General features: G+C 43.2%; 1 protein-coding gene across 1 annotated transcript in view; it reads right to left on the bottom strand.

The window, feature by feature from the left end:
• Nucleotides 1-7517: 7517 nt before the first annotated feature.
• The window catches only part of LOC118242319 (uncharacterized), a 29665-nt gene continuing 21301 nt past the window's right edge, over nt 7518-15881 (bottom strand). The window contains exons 10-12 of the mRNA XM_081722140.1: nt 11173-14921; nt 9830-10852; nt 7518-9445 (exon numbers count right to left, since the gene is read on the bottom strand). The gene's annotated coding sequence lies outside the window, so the exon portion shown is untranslated. The remainder of the gene's footprint in view (nt 9446-9829; nt 10853-11172; nt 14922-15881) is intronic.

Below are 15881 nucleotides of genomic sequence, written 5' to 3'. Positions count from 1 at the left end.
CTGCCGGCGCCTTTTTCAAGTGAACTTCACACGAAGCCTTTGTGTGGCAGGTCAGAGTTTATTGTTTGTATGCGGTAAGCTCGATTCATTTTACATAGAAATATTTGCTTTTACACAATATACCTTATTATTCCATACTTGAATTATACAAATATTTAAAATATCACCCAGTCCAGTTATAATTAAAGTATAACATGAAACATCTTAATGCAAAATTGACACAAACTAGGAATGATTATACAATTACATAGAATTGTTTCAATAAATTGTATAGTGTTATAGATCTCACAATGTCCAGGAATTCAGTGTTAAAATAATAGAAAAAAATAATTCATATAAAAACTACCACCAAATCAAGTCAGCTGCAAAAGAAATAGTAAAACATAAAAATAGTTGTAAGAGTCCAAGCATTAGCTGTAGACAAACTGCACTGATACCTGATTATAAACACAGACTATATCCTTTGTGCACTTGTAATAAATATAATCTAATGGGTGTGTTCTGCTACTGCCATAGCTTTGTAACCTTTTCACCAAAGTCTACCATAGGCTGAGTTATTGTATTCAATAATTCATTAATACGTGAGAGAAATACTTGAATCCTGATGAATTAATATTTTGAATTCAATAAATCCACATCTGAATATGGTTTTTGCACATTTGCATATTTTATAAGTAACATGCATTTATTTCCATTGGTCACACATTTGTGCTCCTTTTAATGCTAAGCAGCTCGACCTACCTTGGCATCAGTCTTACTGCTGCTGGCGTTTTAACTTAAAATAAACACTAAATATATTTACTAGCCGTTTGTGACGGTAAAATAAAACAGCTAGTGATTCGCTGGTCAAGGCACATGATTGCAGCTTGCAGGACCCAAGTGGGAGAACGGGTGTAGTTGCCACAGCGATGATGTCAGATGAGTTTAGTCTGCGTTGAAGCAAAAATAGTTTTAAAAGAACTCTCCATTCTAGTACTGTGGTGGGTATTGACGGCTGGACACAATATAATTTCAGATTACAATCACACTATGTACTCTATTATAGCATGTTCACAAGTTTGACAGATTATAGTGACAACTAGCTGAGATAAAACTAAAAATAGACACAAACACGTTGATCAGAGTTTATAGAGCAAAATTTCAGATACAATCCAGAGCAAGTTTTTTTTTTACCCTGCAAAAGCTGTTTCTTATGTTTAGCTGTTTCTTAAAGCTTTCTCATTTTATAATAGGCCAAGTGCACATTATCTCCTGATTCTCTCTTTAAATCATTCACATTTATTTTCTAGTTTTCAGTCTGTTTTAATACTCACCTCACTCTCCTCTTTCAGTTCTTTTTCTGAACCACTCACAACTTCCTCCATGTCTTCTACCTCCTTTTTCAAACATTTCAACAATGCCTCCGGCTCTGCCTTAGTTTCATTCCTTGTTAGATGTATTTTGGCAATTGTACAAATTTCAAGGGCATTTATGAGTCTTTTTTTTGTGACCTTAATGTGAGCTGAAGCCTGTACTGGCAGGTGAAAGACTACACTAACCTGATCCCATACGTAGAACACATGGGACGGTAGATATTCGAGCTCCCCTGATAAAAACTGATACCTGTGAGTTTCTGAAATAGCTTGTGCTTTCCAGATAATTTTCCCATCACGGTAACCAACAAATTTACTATCTTCAAGAGCTGGGAACGCTCCAAAATGTTCGTTATACTCGGGGCTGTGAATCAGCACAGCGTACACAATCTCCTGTTTATAGGCGATGGTCTTAAACACTCTGAGTACTGGCTCCTTTCCTCCGCAGTTCTGCTCTTTGTACCGTTCCAGCAGCTCGGCCAGTGGAAACGTAAAGCGATAATTGCCATAGCGGGATTCGTGAGTTTGGAACAGTGGTGATGTGGTGAACTTTTTCAGAAACGGTTCCTGGCTTTCATATGAGCTTGTTGCTTTATTCGTCTCTAAGTAGCGTTTTTCTGCAGAATTAATTTCCTCGTCAGTAATTTTCAAATCCCACCATGAGAATTCGGTGTTATTTGGCCTGAATTTCTCTGACTTCCATATCTCAAGTAATGCATTTTCCTCAGTGACATGTGCTACATTTGCAACATGGAATTCAACTGGCTTCGGATAGCTTTGAATGGTTTTACTCAAGTAATCTAGCATCCTTGGTTTCTCGCTGTAGATTTTTGACCCCTGATTCGTACTGCCCAGCTCACATAGCTTATTCCATATTGTACAATCTTTCTGAAATTCCAATTTCAGGTCATCTATGCTCAGGTGCCGGCCCTCGACTGAGATTTCAGTGATGAAACGTGAATTTCGCGTCACCTTGAAATCCACCTGGAACATTAGATGTGATTACAGTCACATAGAAGAAATAAGAAAAAAATATTGGTATGGGATTTAGAACCCCTGAAAAGGTTCAAAACAATCTTTGTGATGTTTATCTTGGCAGTCTAACACTATGAGCTTCTTTCTGACCTCAGTATTTTTAGGATGCAGTTTAAGACAAGTACATTTAGATGAGGCATTTGGATATCTAAGTATTTAAGTAACGTTCTTATTATTCAATTAGTCACATTCTGTAAATTAGATATCCCATTTTTACATGAAAGTTCCATTTGTTTTGTTACGGAATTATTTCCCTATTAGTTCCTTACCTGGTCATGATCAGGATTTGCCATTTTATTGTATGGTTCAAAGAAGTACAGTTCTGCAACGGACTACTCTGAGTCGCGTCACTCCGTTATTATACCCTGGACTCTCCCTCCGCCCACTGCAACAGTCATTGTGCAAAAATCGAAACTTAGAGCTACAACCGAAACTGAACAGTACTTGTGCAGGAATTGAAACTTAGAACTAATACCAAAACTGAACAGAATTTTTGTAAACTTTACATGAGTATTGGCTAATTCTGGTCACAGTTCTTAGGGGCAGGGTCATTTCATAAGCTCAGCCAACAGATATGTAAAGTGATAACTGGCTTTTTGTCAGGTTAGAATAGCGTTGCTGTAATAAGATCTTCTATTTATCAATGACAAGTGACTTTGCCATTATATCAATGATGGTATCACTGAGAAATAGTAACCATAGAAATAGTAACAGCTTTCTCAATGTCTAAAAGAAATTCTGATCACCCAGGTTTTTCCTAGAACTTCATAGAAATTCTGAGGTAAGAGATTCAGACACATTAGTATAGTACTAACAAAGTTTAACTATACAGAAATTGTATAAAAGAATATTGTTCATTGAATAAAGAAAAACAGAACACCAGTGTACACTTGTTGATTGGTTCTCCAATATAACGACCAAGCTAAAATTTCAAAATTATGTACATTTTTGAAATGAAAAGATTTGGGAGGGAAAAAGAGAGTAGGACTAGTTCAACAGGAAATGCCAGAACTGTCCCTTGTTCAGTAATATCACAGCATGAAGACTAAAACACCATACCAACACTGCAGAGGAAAATGAGGGAAAAAGCTTTATATTTACATACAGTATTCCTGATTGATTATCTGGGAATCACAGAAACCGACCGTGCACGTATGCCAGATTGTGGCATGCAGTATGCCAGATTGTGGCATGCAGTATGCCAGCTCTTGTCTTGTATTGGTTCAGCTGAGTTTGAAGTGAGAAGATGGAACCAAAGGCTTAATCCAGGAACAGGTCTTCAAAGCTTCACCCTGAAGTTCACCCTGAAACATGAGGTGTTGTGATTTACAGAGGTGCACATCTGGCCCTCCGTGCTGATTGGGTGTAGGGCTGGGCAGTCTCCAATCGTGTCACATCTGGCCCTCCGTGCTGATTGGGTGTAGGGCTGGGCAGTCTCCAATCGTGTCACATCTGGCCCTCTGTGCTGATTGGTTCTGTGGGCCATTTCCCATCTCACTCCTTCACAGGCCTGCATTTTAACTAGACATGAAAGTCCACTTTATGTTCTTGCCATATAACAGGCGTATCGTGCAATACTGAACAAATGTACTCGGAATACAAATAACAATAAACACAATTGTGAATCTCTAATAGTGCACAGACCGTGTTGGCAGGAGGGCTCTGGAATTGCCAATCTTCTGTCCAGAAGGCTCACTTCATCTCAGTACTAGCCTCCCTCCACTTCCTGGCTCCATCAGAAACATGGATCACCCCTGGGAACTCGGCTGCCCTGTCCTCTGCCTCTTCATTCACACATTCTCCAAGGTATCTCAGCAGGTGGCGGCACTGGATTACCATCGTCTCAAAAGTGGCGTTTCGCTCCACTTTCCTTTCCTCTACTCTTTCAATCTCTTCTTTTGAATTTCACGCTATTACACTGTCTTTTCCCGCAAACTTAACATCATTGTCATCTACCGCCCTCCAGGTTCCCTAGATAACTTCATTGATGAGCCTGACGCCCTCCTGAGTCAATTCCTCATTGAAGGAAACCCACTCATTTTCCTTGGTGACTTAAAAACTTCCATCAGACGAGCTACATTCCTCCTGCATCCTTCCACTGTTGATGTCATTTGACCTTGTCCTCAACCAGTGTCCTCCGACTCAGAGTGGGCAACGTTCTGGACCTGATTTTCACTCGGACCACCACAACATCGGACATCGCGGTCACCCCCTTCCACCTCTCAGACCATCACATTCTCTTTCCATCTATACCTCCCCAACATGTTCTTCCTCCTTCTGTCGCAATCTGCACTTCATCACTCCTTCGTCCCTTCCGTTTTGTCCACCGTCCCTCACCCTCTTTCTTCTCTCTCTCTGGACACGGTCACTAATACTGTCCTTTCTATGTTCTCCTCATCGATTAATCTTCTGTGCCCTATCTATTCTAGACCTGCTAAGTCCTCCCCACCTAACCCCCTGGCTAACAGAAACAGAGAGGCAGTGGAGGGAACCTCACCTAGATTCAGACCTCAACTCATACCAGTTTTCCTTTCTAACTTCTTACTGGAAGTAACATCTGCAAATTCTACAGAATCAGCCCTCATAGCAGAGAAACGTCATGCTGCTAAAGCTGCCAAACTGTCACCGGTCTTGATTTTTCTGGCCATTTTGGCATCCTTTGACACATTAAACCACGACATTCTCTTCTCTCCAGCCTGGGAAGACGAGCATAGAGACTATTCTCCATCCTGGCTCCCAGATGGTGGAACGAACTTCCGCTGGCAGTACGGACAGCAGAGTCCCTTGCAGTCTTCAAACACAGACTTAAGACTCATCTATTTGTGGAATATTTTAATGACCACTGCATTGTGACTGCAGCTTTAATTCTACCACCCAGACCATTTAGAACACAGAACGTTGAACATATTGCAGCAGAGCAGTTTTGTTTTCAAGCAGGTTTTATTCTTCAACGATAGCAATAACTTCACAAACATTCCTTATAGTACTGATTCAAAGAAGGCCTCTGTGCTCTGAGTGTGCAAACTCATCTAAATCAATCCACCAAATAACCCCCAGACCCCTGCCTGGGGCGAGCGGGGCATTAAGGTTGAAATGCTCAGAAGCTTTGTTTATGCGAACTTTTTTTTTTCTTTTTCAGATGCTGCCCACCAAATTTCTTTTCAACTTAAAATGTGGTTCTAGCCATTATAGAGACTGAATATAGCAGTGCAAACAAGACAACATGGAGTCATAAACGGTTGCCACAGTAACCTAACTGCTCTGCCAGTATCTCCAGGTAGGATGGGTGGAGTTCGAAACAGTTATTCCGACCTGCCTAATTGTAATAACTGGAAAAAGTGTGTCGTAGCTTGCTTCGCGGTGCTTCCCAAACACCGTGTGTTCGGGAAGTCTGATTAATAAACAGCTGCTAGTGCTGAAAGGAACAGCGGTGCTTCATTTATGGTGTCACTTTCATCAGTTACGTTTTGCGCAACTGCTCTAGAATTAAGCAATCCCAGCGAGGACAACCACTTCTCGTCAAGTGAAGAACTGCTTGAGTCACTGCCGAGTCACTAAAGTTTCTACCAAGCCTTCTCCAAATATGCTGACTCATGTTCCCGTCAAATGTTCTGTTAACAAATTGACAAACATCCAGCATTTCTGACCATGCACCGACATGTTTGGTGTACAACACTCACGATCAGTAATCAGTTTTGGTTAAACAAATTGGACTCCCTTTCACAACTGTGTAGGACTTCCAGGTTGATTTAAAAACAGAAACAAGCAGAATCTCAGCGCAGGCAGAAGTGACGCAAGTCTTTATCAGGCAGGCGCTGTGAGATAAAAGTGTGGTATTTAAATATTCACATGGCCAGGATACCATTCTAGACCACACTGCTCTTCTGTGAGCTTAAACCCGAGAATTCCTGAGTTGGACTTGTACAGTATGCAATTTCATAGCTTAGAAGATGTGGAAAAATTCATTTGTAATTTGTTTCAATTATCCACATTTGACCTTCAAAAAACTCAGAAGATCTGAGAAAAGAAAAAAAAAAAGTCATCTAACGTTATCAGGCAAACACGGACAAGGTCTCAATGAAACTTTCAGTTATGGTTTGAATTGTGTCTGTCAGGTTATGTCCCCATCTTAAAACAGCAATCAAGGAGCATGCACGCACGCACGCACTCTCATACATACACACGCACACACGCACACTCTCATACATACACACGCACGCGCACACGTACACTATTGCGCACACGCACACACCCCCCCACTCATACGCGGGCACGCACACCCACCCCCCCACTCATACGCGGGCACGCACACCCACCCCCCCACTCATACGCGGGCACGCACACACACACACACCCCCCCACTCATACGCGGGCACGCACACACACACACACCCCCCCACTCATACGCGGGCACGCACACACACACACACCCCCCCACTCATACGCGGGCACGCACACACACACACACACCCCCCCACTCATACGCGGGCACGCACACACACACACACCCCCCCCCACTCATACGCGGGCACGCACACACACACACACACCCCCCCACTCATACGCGGGCACGCACACACCCCCCCCCCCACTCATACGCGGGCACGCACACACACCCCCCCCCCACTCATACGCGGGCACGCACCCCCCCCCCACTCATACGCGGGCACGCTCACACACCCCCCCCCCACTCATACGCGGGCACGCACACACACACACCCCCCCACCCATACGCGGGCACGCACACACACACAGACACTATTACAAACACTCTCTTATACACACGCACGCACGCACACACAGACACTATTACAAACACACTCATACACACACTATTACAAACACACTCATATACACACGCACGCACTCACACACACACTATTACAAACACACTCATACACGCATGCACACACACAATTACAAACACACTCATACACACTCACACAATGTAAGAAAGAGTAACAGGATCTCTGGGGAACTCTATCTTGTCACTTTGTACTCACTGATGAAACTCATCCTGGCCAATTACGGCCAGTTCACCCCACCACAAAACTTATTCTTTTAAACGCTACCAAAACACAAGGTTCTCTCAATGTAAACGGTTTCACTTAAATTTACATTTTTTTGGCATGTTTGATTGGTTGCACTATGCTGAATGCGTGCGAGTGTATTCAGAAACCAGCGTTTGATCGGCTGCTTGCCAACATTTCATTCACCTTCAAACCTTTTATATATCAGAGTGCCGACATGACTTCTACCCCTCGTAAGTACACACTATGCATGCAGAAGGAGCCACCCTGGACTTAGACCTGCAGTCTTACTCCAGTAAAACGTGGATCTGGTCCAAAAAAACAGGAACCTGAGAGGGAAGAAAACAGTTATGTACGTACAAAGGTGTTCTTAACAACTTGCTTCTGTATGAAAGAGATGCGGCCACTACTTTAAGACAACCGTCCTCTGGTGCAGCGTCGTTCGGCTCGACTGGACGCCGTGTTTGTTTGTTTTTTTTAAAAAAAAAACAACAACCCACGAAGGTGACGAAGTAAGGGCGGGCAGCCAGAACCAGCGAGCAGGACCCCGTGTTTTTAACCCACGCCACGGGATACTGACTGACGCAGCTGAGGAACTTAGCTTAGCCGAGCCTCAGCTACACCACACACACACACACACTTAAGCTACAACAGCAGCTGCAGTTTAAAATGTCCCCAACGTTACACGAACGTTGCCTTGGTCGTCCAGCTGGCCGCCTAAGCCCAGTAAAAGCAAGAACAGCGCCCTTACATAACGTTACTGTTCTGGTTGTAGCTCTTCTGTCAACCATCCCGTTAGACAGCGCAGCTAACGTTAGCCAGCTAGCTAGCTAGCTAGCTAGGGGTGTTGTTGCTAGGCTACCTGTCAAAGCAACGTTACCCGAGTCTTACCTGCGTTCACCCTTTATTATCTCTCACGGTGAGCAAAGGGGAACTTATAACTCGCTATTTCGCGACTATCCTCGCTGCTGTCCTTAGACCCTTGGCCGAGATTCACGTACCGGTCACCGTTCCGCGATCATCCGTGCACCACCCGAAGGTTCCCGTTCCCTGCGCATCGTAAAGAAGCCGCCAGACGTCGGCGCTGCAGCGCCACCTGCCGGCGCCTTTTTCAAGTGAACTTCACACGAAGCCTTTGTGTGGCAGGTCAGAGTTTATTGTTTGTATGCGGTAAGCTCGATTCATTTTACATAGAAATATTTGCTTTTACACAATATACCTTATTATTCCATACTTGAATTATACAAATATTTCAAATATCACCCAGTCCAGTTATAATTAAAGTATAACATGAAACATCTTAATGCAAAATTGACACAAACTAGGAATGATTATACAATTACATAGAATTGTTTCAATAAATTGTATAGTGTTATAGATCTCACAATGTCCAGGAATTCAGTGTTAAAATAATAGAAAAAAAAAATAATTCATATAAAAACTACCACCAAATCAAGTCAGCTGCAAAAGAAATAGTAAAACATAAAAATAGTTGTAAGAGTTCAAGCATTAGCTGTAGACAAACTGCACTGACACCTGATTATAAACACAGACTATATCCTTTGTGCACTTGTAATAAATATAATCTAATGGGTGTGTTCTGCTACTGCCATAGCTTTGTAACCTTTTCACCAAAGTCTACCATAGGCTGAGTTATTGTATTCAATAATTCATTAATACGTGAGAGAAATACTTGAATCCTGATGAATTAATATTTTGAATTCAATAAATCCACATCTGAATATGGTTTTTGCACATTTGCATATTTTATAAGTAACATGCATTTATTTCCATTGGTCACACATTTGTGCTCCTTTTAATGCTAAGCAGCTCGACCTACCTTGGCATCAGTCTTACTGCTGCTGGCGTTTTAACTTAAAATAAACACTAAATATATTTACTAGCCGTTTGTGACGGTAAAATAAAACAGCTAGTGATTCGCTGGTCAAGGCACATGATTGCAGCTTGCAGGACCCAAGTGGGAGAACGGGTGTAGTTGCCACAGCGATGATGTCAGATGAGTTTAGTCTGCGTTGAAGCAAAAATAGTTTTAAAAGAACTCTCCATTCTAGTACTGTGGTGGGTATTGACGGCTGGACACAATATAATTTCAGATTACAATCACACTATGTACTCTATTATAGCATGTTCACAAGTTTGACAGATTATAGTGACAACTAGCTGAGATAAAACTAAAAATAGACACAAACACGTTGATCAGAGTTTATAGAGCAAAATTTCAGATACAATCCAGAGCAAGTTTTTTTTTTACCCTGCAAAAGCTGTTTCTTATGTTTAGCTGTTTCTTAAAGCTTTCTCATTTTATAATAGGCCAAGTGCACATTATCTCCTGATTCTCTCTTTAAATCATTCACATTTATTTTCTAGTTTTCAGTCTGTTTTAATACTCACCTCACTCTCCTCTTTCAGTTCTTTTTCTGAACCACTCACAACTTCCTCCATGTCTTCTACCTCCTTTTTCAAACATTTCAACAATGCCTCCGGCTCTGCCTTAGTTCCATTCCTTGTTAGATGTATTTTGGCAATTGTACAAATTTCAAGGGCATTTATGAGTCTTTTTTTTGTGACCTTAATGTGAGCTGAAGCCTGTACTGGCAGGTGAAAGACTACACTAACCTGATCCCATACGTAGAACACATGGGACGGTAGATATTCGAGCTCCCCTGATAAAAACTGATACCTGTGAGTTTCTGAAATAGCTTGTGCTTTCCAGATAATTTTCCCATCACGGTAACCAACAAAGTTACTATCTTCAAGAGCTGGGAACGCTCCAAAATGTTCGTTATACTCGGGGCTGTGAATCAGCACAGCGTACACAATCTCCTGTCTATAGGCGATGGTCTTAAACACTCTGAGTACTGGCTCCTTTCCTCCGCAGTTCTGCTCTTTGTACCGTTCCAGCAGCTCGGCCAGTGGAAACGTAAAGCGATAATTGCCATAGCGGGATTCGTGAGTTTGGAACAGTGGTGATGTGGTGAACTTTTTCAGAAACGGTTCCTGGCTTTCATATGAGCTTGTTGCTTTATTCGTCTCTAAGTAGCGTTTTTCTGCAGAATTAATTTCCTCGTCAGTAATTTTCAAATCCCACCATGAGAATTCGGTGTTATTTGGCCTGAATTTCTCTGACTTCCATATCTCAAGTAATGCATTTTCCTCAGTGACATGTGCTACATTTGCAACATGGAATTCAACTGGCTTCGGATAGCTTTGAATGGTTTTACTCAAGTAATCTAGCATCCTTGGTTTCTCGCTGTAGATTTTTGACCCCTGATTCGTACTGCCCAGCTCACATAGCTTATTCCATATTGTACAATCTTTCTGAAATTCCAATTTCAGGTCATCTATGCTCAGGTGCCGGCCCTCGACTGAGATTTCAGTGATGAAACGTGAATTTTGCGTCACCTTGAAATCCACCTGGAACATTAGATGTGATTACAGTCACATAGAAGAAATAAGAAAAAAATATTGGTATGGGATTTAGAACCCCTGAAAAGGTTCAAAACAATCTTTGTGATGTTTATCTTGGCAGTCTAACACTATGAGCTTCTTTCTGACCTCAGTATTTTTAGGATGCAGTTTAAGACAAGTACATTTAGATGAGGCATTTGGATATCTAAGTATTTAAGTAACGTTCTTATTATTCAATTAGTCACATTCTGTAAATTAGATATCCCATTTTTACATGAAAGTTCCATTTGTTTTGTTACGGAATTATTTCCCTATTAGTTCCTTACCTGGTCATGATCAGGATTTGCCATTTTATTGTATGGTTCAAAGAAGTACAGTTCTGCAACGGACTACTCTGAGTCGCGTCACTCCGTTATTATACCCTGGACTCTCCCTCCGCCCACTGCAACAGTCATTGTGCAAAAATCGAAACTTAGAGCTACAACCGAAACTGAACAGTACTTGTGCAGGAATTGAAACTTAGAACTAATACCAAAACTGAACAGAATTTTTGTAAACTTTACATGAGTATTGGCTAATTCTGGTCACAGTTCTTAGGGGCAGGGTCATTTCATAAGCTCAGCCAACAGATATGTAAAGTGATAACTGGCTTTTTGTCAGGTTAGAATAGCGTTGCTGTAATAAGATCTTCTATTTATCAATGACAAGTGACTTTGCCATTATATCAATGATGGTATCACTGAGAAATAGTAACCATAGAAATAGTAACAGCTTTCTCAATGTCTAAAAGAAATTCTGATCACCCAGGTTTTTCCTAGAACTTCATAGAAATTCTGAGGTAAGAGATTCAGACACATTAGTATAGTACTAACAAAGTTTAACTATACAGAAATTGTATAAAAGAATATTGTTCATTGAATAAAGAAAAACAGAACACCAGTGTACACTTGTTGATTGGTTCTCCAATATAACGACCAAGCTAAAATTTCAAAATTATGTACATTTTTGAAATGAAAAGATTTGGGAGGGAAAAAGAGAGTAGGACTAGTTCAACAGGAAATGCCAGAACTGTCCCTTGTTCAGTAATATCACAGCATGAAGACTAAAACACCATACCAACACTGCAGAGGAAAATGAGGGAAAAAGCTTTATATTTACATACAGTATTCCTGATTGATTATCTGGGAATCACAGAAACCGACCGTGCACGTATGCCAGATTGTGGCATGCAGTATGCCAGATTGTGGCATGCAGTATGCCAGCTCTTGTCTTGTATTGGTTCAGCTGAGTTTGAAGTGAGAAGATGGAACCAAAGGCTTAATCCAGGAACAGGTCTTCAAAGCTTCACCCTGAAGTTCACCCTGAAACATGAGGTGTTGTGATTTACAGAGGTGCACATCTGGCCCTCCGTGCTGATTGGGTGTAGGGCTGGGCAGTCTCCAATCGTGTCACATCTGGCCCTCCGTGCTGATTGGGTGTAGGGCTGGGCAGTCTCCAATCGTGTCACATCTGGCCCTCTGTGCTGATTGGTTCTGTGGGCCATTTCCCATCTCACTCCTTCACAGGCCTGCATTTTAACTAGACATGAAAGTCCACTTTATGTTCTTGCCATATAACAGGCGTATCGTGCAATACTGAACAAATGTACTCGGAATACAAATAACAATAAACACAATTGTGAATCTCTAATAGTGCACAGACCGTGTTGGCAGGAGGGCTCTGGAATTGCCAATCTTCTGTCCAGAAGGCTCACTTCATCTCAGTACTAGCATCCCTCCACTTCCTGGCTCCATCAGAAACATGGATCACCCCTGGGAACTCGGCTGCCCTGTCCTCTGCCTCTTCATTCACACATTCTCCAAGGTATCTCAGCAGGTGGCGGCACTGGATTACCATCGTCTCAAAAGTGGCGTTTCGCTCCACTTTCCTTTCCTCTACTCTTTCAATCTCTTCTTTTGAATTTCACGCCATGACACTGTCTTTTCCCGCCAAACTTAACATCATTGTCATCTACCGCCCTCCAGGTTCCCTAGATAACTTCATTGATGAGCCTGACGCCCTCCTGAGTCAATTCCTCATTGAAGGAAACCCACTCATTTTCCTTGGTGACTTAAAAACTTCCATCAGACGAGCTACATTCCTCCTGCATCCTTCCACTGTTGATGTCATTTGACCTTGTCCTCAACCAGTGTCCTCCGACTCAGAGTGGGCAACATTCTGGACCTGATTTTCACTCGGACCACCACAACATCGGACATCATGGTCACCCCCTTCCACCTCTCAGACCATCACATTCTCTTTCCATCTATACCTCCCCAACATGTTCTTCCTCCTTCTGTCGCAATCTGCACTTCATCACTCCTTCGTCCCTTCCGTTTTGTCCACCGTCCCTCACCCTCTTTCTTCTCTCTCTCTGGACACGGTCACTAATACTGTCCTTTCTATGTTCTCCTCATCGATTAATCTTCTGTGCCCTATCTATTCTAGACCTGCTAAGTCCTCCCCACCTAACCCCCTGGCTAACAGAAACAGAGAGGCAGTGGAGGGAACCTCACCTAGATTCAGACCTCAACTCATACCAGTTTTCCTTTCTAACTTCTTACTGGAAGTAACATCTGCAAATTCTACAGAATCAGCCCTCATAGCAGAGAAACGTCATGCTGCTAAAGCTGCCAAACTGTCACCGGTCTTGATTTTTCTGGCCATTTCGGCATCCTTTGACACATTAAACCACGACATTCTCTTCTCTCCAGCCTGGGAAGACGAGCATAGAGACTATTCTCCATCCTGGCTCCCAGATGGTGGAACGAACTTCCGCTGGCAGTACGGACAGCAGAGTCCCTTGCAGTCTTCAAACACAGACTTAAGACTCATCTATTTGTGGAATATTTTAATGACCACTGCATTGTGACTGCAGCTTTAATTCTACCACCCAGACCATTTAGAACACAGAACGTTGAACATATTGCAGCAGAGCAGTTTTGTTTTCAAGCAGGTTTTATTCTTCAACGATAGCAATAACTTCACAAACATTCCTTATAGTACTGATTCAAAGAAGGCCTCTGTGCTCTGAGTGTGCAAACTCATCTAAATCAATCCACCAAATAACCCCCAGACCCCTGCCTGGGGCGAGCGGGGCATTAAGGTTGAAATGCTCAGAAGCTTTGTTTATGCGAACTTTTTTTTTTCTTTTTCAGATGCTGCCCACCAAATTTCTTTTCAACTTAAAATGTGGTTCTAGCCATTATAGAGACTGAATATAGCAGTGCAAACAAGACAACATGGAGTCATAAACGGTTGCCACAGTAACCTAACTGCTCTGCCAGTATCTCCAGGTAGGATGGGTGGAGTTCGAAACAGTTATTCCGACCTGCCTAATTGTAATAACTGGAAAAAGTGTGTCGTAGCTTGCTTCGCGGTGCTTCCCAAACACCGTGTGTTCGGGAAGTCTGATTAATAAACAGCTGCTAGTGCTGAAAGGAACAGCGGTGCTTCATTTATGGTGTCACTTTCATCAGTTACGTTTTGCGCAACTGCTCTAGAATTAAGCAATCCCAGCGAGGACAACCACTTCTCGTCAAGTGAAGAACTGCTTGAGTCACTGCCGAGTCACTAAAGTTTCTACCAAGCCTTCTCCAAATATGCTGACTCATGTTCCCGTCAAATGTTCTGTTAACAAATTGACAAACATCCAGCATTTCTGACCATGCACCGACATGTTTGGTGTACAACACTCACGATCAGTAATCAGTTTTGGTTAAACAAATTGGACTCCCTTTCACAACTGTGTAGGACTTCCAGGTTGATTTAAAAACAGAAACAAGCAGAATCTCAGCGCAGGCAGAAGTGACGCAAGTCTTTATCAGGCAGGCGCTGTGAGATAAAAGTGTGGTATTTAAATATTCACATGGCCAGGATACCATTCTAGACCACACTGCTCTTCTGTGAGCTTAAACCCGAGAATTCCTGAGTTGGACTTGTACAGTATGCAATTTCATAGCTTAGAAGATGTGGAAAAATTCATTTGTAATTTGTTTCAATTATCCACATTTGACCTTCAAAAAACTCAGAAGATCTGAGAAAAGAAAAAAAAAAAAGTCATCTAACGTTATCAGGCAAACACGGACAAGGTCTCAATGAAACTTTCAGTTATGGTTTGAATTGTGTCTGTCAGGTTATGTCCCCATCTTAAAACAGCAATCAAGGAGCATGCACGCACGCACGCACACTCTCATACATACACACGCACACTCTCATACATACACACGCACGCGCACACGTACACTATTGCGCACACGCACACACCCCCCCACTCATACGCGGGCACGCACACCCACCCCCCCACTCATACGCGGGCACGCACACCCACCCCCCCACTCATACGCGGGCACGCACACACACACACACCCCCCCACTCATACGCGGGCACGCACACACACACACACCCCCCCACTCATACGCGGGCACGCACACACACACACACCCCCCCACTCATACGCGGGCACGCACACACACACACACCCCCCCCCACTCATACGCGGGCACGCACACACACACACACCCCCCCCCACTCATACGCGGGCACGCACACACACACACACCCCCCCCCACTCATACGCGGGCACGCACACACACACACACACCCCCCCACTCATACGCGGGCACGCACACACACCCCCCCCCCCACTCATACGCGGGCACGCACACACGCACACACCCCCCCCCCCACTCATACGCGGGCACGCACCCCCCCCCCCCCCACTCATACGCGGGCACGCTCACACACCCCCCCCCCACTCATACGCGGGCACGCACACACACACACCCCCCCACCCATACGCGGGCACGCACACACACACAGACACTATTACAAACACACTCTTATACACACGCACGCACGCACACACAGACACTATTACAAACACACTCATACACACACTATTACAAACACACTCATATACACACGCACGCACTCACACACACACTATTACGAACACACTCATACACGCATGCACACACACAATTACAAACACAC

The sequence above is a fragment of the Electrophorus electricus genome, chromosome 10 (genome assembly GCF_041902795.1).
Source record: "Electrophorus electricus isolate QZ-2024a chromosome 10, ASM4190279v1, whole genome shotgun sequence".
NCBI classification, from domain to species: domain Eukaryota; kingdom Metazoa; phylum Chordata; class Actinopteri; order Gymnotiformes; family Gymnotidae; genus Electrophorus; species Electrophorus electricus.
This window is presented reverse-complemented; position numbering and strand designations above follow the sequence as displayed.